Source organism: Diceros bicornis, chromosome 1 (genome assembly GCF_020826845.1).
Source record: "Diceros bicornis minor isolate mBicDic1 chromosome 1, mDicBic1.mat.cur, whole genome shotgun sequence".
Classification (NCBI taxonomy): Eukaryota; Metazoa; Chordata; class Mammalia; order Perissodactyla; family Rhinocerotidae; genus Diceros; species Diceros bicornis.
In genome coordinates, this window is record NC_080740.1 from 69,340,452 (window position 1) to 69,344,824 (window position 4,373).

Consider the following 4,373-nt stretch of genomic DNA (forward strand, 5'->3'; position numbering starts at 1 on the left):
CTCTGTGGCTGTGTTTAACTCACTGCAGGGCCAGACACTTGCATGCATGGGAATGATGCTGCACAAAGCCGCGTCCTGTTGAGTGCCATAAGAGAAAACGATTCTGCAGAGGTGCTGGGAGAGACTTGTGGCTGGCAACATAAGGTTTTAGAGACTACTGTTCACCATTCTGGACCTTCCTTTTATGTACTATACAGGAATGACCATAGAAATCCATAGATTTACCTTCTTCCTTCGTAAATGAGGAATCTGAGGGCCAGCAGATTAATAACTTGCCTAACTTTATACAGCAGCTGGAGGAGGTATGCTGAGAAGGTGGCCAAAGAGGTCTGTGTGCCATTGCCCAGGCAGAGTCTCTGCATTACAAATTCCTAGGAGGGCTTGCTGTGCAGAGGGCCTACTTTGGTGTGCTGCCGTTCATCATGGAGAGTGGGGCCAAGGACTGAGAGGTCATGGTGTCTGGGAAACTCCAGGGACACAAAGCTAAATCCGTGAAGGTTTTGGATGGCCTGATGATCCACAGTGGGTACCCTGTTAACTACGATGCTGTCACTGCCGTGTGCCATGTGCTGCTCAGATAGGGCGTGCTGGGCATCAAAGTGAAGATCATGCTGCCCTGGGACCCAAGTGGTAAGACTGGCCCTAAGAAGCCCCTGCCTGACCATCTGAGCTTTGTGGAACCCAAAAATGAGATACTGCCCACCACCCCCATCTCAGAACAGGAGAGTGGGAAGCCAGAGCCTCCTGCCATGCCCCAGCTGGTACCCACAGCATAACAGGGTCTCCTTGGCAGCTGGATCTGGAGTATGGGTGTTGCTCTATGAAGACATTTATTAAAAATCTTTTACAAAAGGAAAAAAAAGTCTAGATCTCACCCAAGGGCCTTTTCACAGACTCGGGTTGTATTTTTCATTTACTCCTCTCTAATCATCATTCATTTTATAATGGATCAGTGTTTCTTTCATATCAGAGTTTCTCCAGTTATGATCTCTGAAAAGTCTGCATCAGAATCTCCTTGGGTACCTGTTGGAATGCAGATTCCTGGGTCTTGCTCCAGGATTATCATTTCCATGTCTCTGGAATTGGAGAAATTTGCAGTTTGAACATGCACTTGAGGTGATTACTATGAAATAAATTGTTTTTTTTTCTTTTTCTTTTGAAATAATTTTAGACTTACAGAAGAGTTGCAAAGATAGTACAGATAGTTCCTTTGAACCCTTCATCCAGCTTCTTTTACTGTTAACATCTTACCTAACCACATAGTACAACTATCAAAACCAAGAAATGAACATTGGAACAATACTGTTAACTAACTTAAGACCTTGAATATTTCACCAATTTTTTACTAATTATTTTTTTGTTGTTTTAGGATCCAATTTAGAGTCTCACATTGCTTTTAGTTATTATGCATGCCAGGTTTTATTGCTTCAGATCATAATCCCGTGTTCCCCGTGACAGTGGCTGAATCTTAGCTCTGACGGCAGCCAAAGGGTTAATGCAAGCACTGGTATGATTCTACTTAAATTCAAGCTCCACTGACAGAACTGCTTAACAATACTGCAAAGATTCAATCACCCAGAAACAGAATTGAAGGAGACATAAAAGATCATTCAGTCTCAATCTCTCATTTTATTGATAGAGACACTGTATCCCAGAAAAGAAACGTGAGCAAGTTGGTGGAAAGACTGGAACTGAGTCCATATCACTTGGCTCCAAGTTTCCTTGTTATTTCCTTAGGTCCATGCTTTTGATTATATTTCTTTCCTTTATTCTCAAAGAGAGGATCCTGAACAGTTTTAAAAAAAATTTATCCAGGATCTCAAATGATTCTCCAAGTTCTCCATGAGAGGAACATGAAAAGTTGTTTCTCCCAATTTGGGGATCAGGGAACAGGTTCATAGAAGAAAACTGAGGTCCCCAGGGTTTCAAGCATATAGCTGAGCCATATCCACACTTCTACAAGCTGACCTGAATCAGTGCTATTCTGCAGTACACCACATGCCTCCGGCCCTGAATCTATGCACTCTGTGCTGAAATGGATATTTTGTGTATTCAAATAGAACATTTGGAGGAGTGAGTATTTATACACAAATTCAAATAGGGCACCCAAATGGGGAAACGTTGTGAACCTGGCATATTTAGCAATTATAAATGGGAGATGTGATTGTGGGAAGGGAACTGACATGAATCAGTGTGAAATTCTTCTCTTGGCAGAAAAGACTAGATAATTTCAAGTTCTTTTCTTTTTTAATTTAGGCACTTTAGTCTTTGTCCTGAAAATGAAATGGGTGACTCCTATGAATTTTGCTACTGCTCCTGGATTAGCATGTTTCTGGGGGAAAAAATATATATATATATAATATGTTCATGGGAGAATAAGTATAATTTAAGACCCTGTTACACACACACAACTACCAGCAAAGTTGTATACAGGAAAGATCAAGTTCTATTCCTGTTCTTACCACTAAAACTAGTTTTGTGCCCATAAGAAAATAGCTTTTTCTTGATCTTATGCCTCAGTCACAAATGTAAATGAGAGGGTTAGAATTGGTGGTTTCTAGGGCAAAGCCATAGTTAGGATCAGTCATGGGGGATGACTGTGGGCAGGAGCTGGTGGTTCTCTGTGCCATTGGTTGATGGAGGTGTCTTCCCATGAGAAGATACCACTCTTTCCCCGTATTGTCTGTGATTCCCAAGGTCTTGCTTTAACACTGTTTCTTCTGATATCTTTTCATCAGAGTCTTAACAAAAGCCATTTCCATGCATGTCTTTATTTTTATTTATTTCTTAAAAGCATAACTGGTGTAGAAAGTTTTCCCTGCTCTCCTTCCAGCTGTGTCTCTGTTCTGGGGTCCTATCCTGAATGTCTAATGCTTCCTAAGTTTCAGGATCGAAGTGTCTCTCTGTAAGTAGAATGAAGAGGCTTTGTCTTTTGTCTTCTGTCTTCAGATGACAAAAATTTGGCAGAGTGGACAGCCTTTTGGGCAGAACCATATGAAATAATCATCTATCACATCTAGAGGCTTAAGTGTAGAAGGCAGCCTTGGCAAATTATGGAATAAGGGAAATGTGGCTTTTATGTCTAGCATCTAACTTTGTATTTCTACGCCCGTGCCCCTAAATAACAAACATGGGCTTAAGGGGTTGCCCCGGCAATAGGATTTGTCTTCTAACAGGGTAAGTTAGATGTCTCATCAGCTCATAAGAATAAATCTTGAAAGATAAAATTTCTGAAGGGTATCTGGGGTCGTGAAAGATATGGTTAGTTGACCTGGGCATACCCCAAATCCAATGATATGGGGGTTTATTTTTCACTGTATACTTAGGGTGGTCCCAAGAGTTATCTTAGTAATTTTACTTACACTTGAAATATATGACAAACAAAAATCGGCCATTGTTCTTCTATATTACCTTCTATCTTTTCAAACCAGGCCACAGTTACAGATAATGGTGGCACCAGAATTCCTCTGTTGGAGAGTCTTGGGTGGGCTAGAAACCTTTTTGATATTGATATATTGTTTTGACTTAGTATATACTTATTTGAGATAACTGAAGTAGAAAGTCGGTTTGCCAAGGGTGGAGACAAACATAGATATTACTTCCTCTGACCTTTCTTTAAATTGATGAGGACATCAAGTTCAAAGATGGGGAGTTAATTGCCCAAAGTCATGATATAAGTCAGTGGAAGGGTTGGACTTAAAAATCAAGTCTCAGAATCTCAGGAAAGCAAACTCTTCCCTATAAAGCAATTAATTAACTTCATAGCTTCAAAGGGAGAGAATCTCTGCTTTCTTAGGTAAGCATCCTTTTTCCAAGGCCAGCTCACTACTGAGTGTATTGCAGCCTTATTGATTTTACAGAACACCCTGTGCAATTCCCCAAGGTGTGTGAGAGGCTTTTTTTTTGTTTAAAGTTCTTAGCCAACGGTATTTTACAGGTATTCTGAAGGAAACGGTGGTTTCTATTTAGACTCACAAATATTTTGTGAGTCAGAGAGAAGAAAAAGGCAATAGAGGAAAATTTTATTCTAAGATTATAGAATTACGAGGTGTTATGTAAAAGGAAAGTTTAGTAGAACTAGTGGATCAATGAAGACTAACAAGACAGTCAAGCCTCATCCTAAAAAAGAGTTAAGCTCTCAAGTCAGCCTGTTAGTTAGAAGCAAAAATTGAGTTTAGTTAAAACCGCTCTTGAAAGTACCCTTGGCAGGTGGCATAATATCTCAAAAGTCCAGAAGGACCATTTTTCCCTCCAGTGACACAACAGATACCTATTTCTTTGCACGAACGCAGAAAAAGTATTCTCAAGGTCGTGGTATCTGGAAAAAAGTGCTATGTGTCTTTAAATCGAATCACAGACAGCCTTGCAAGATG

General features: G+C 40.3%; 1 pseudogene; it reads left to right on the forward strand.

Moving 5' to 3' along the window:
- Window positions 1–240: 240 nt before the first annotated feature.
- Window positions 241–827, forward strand: LOC131411530 (small ribosomal subunit protein uS3-like; annotated as a pseudogene).
- Window positions 828–4,373: the final 3,546 nt, after the last annotated feature.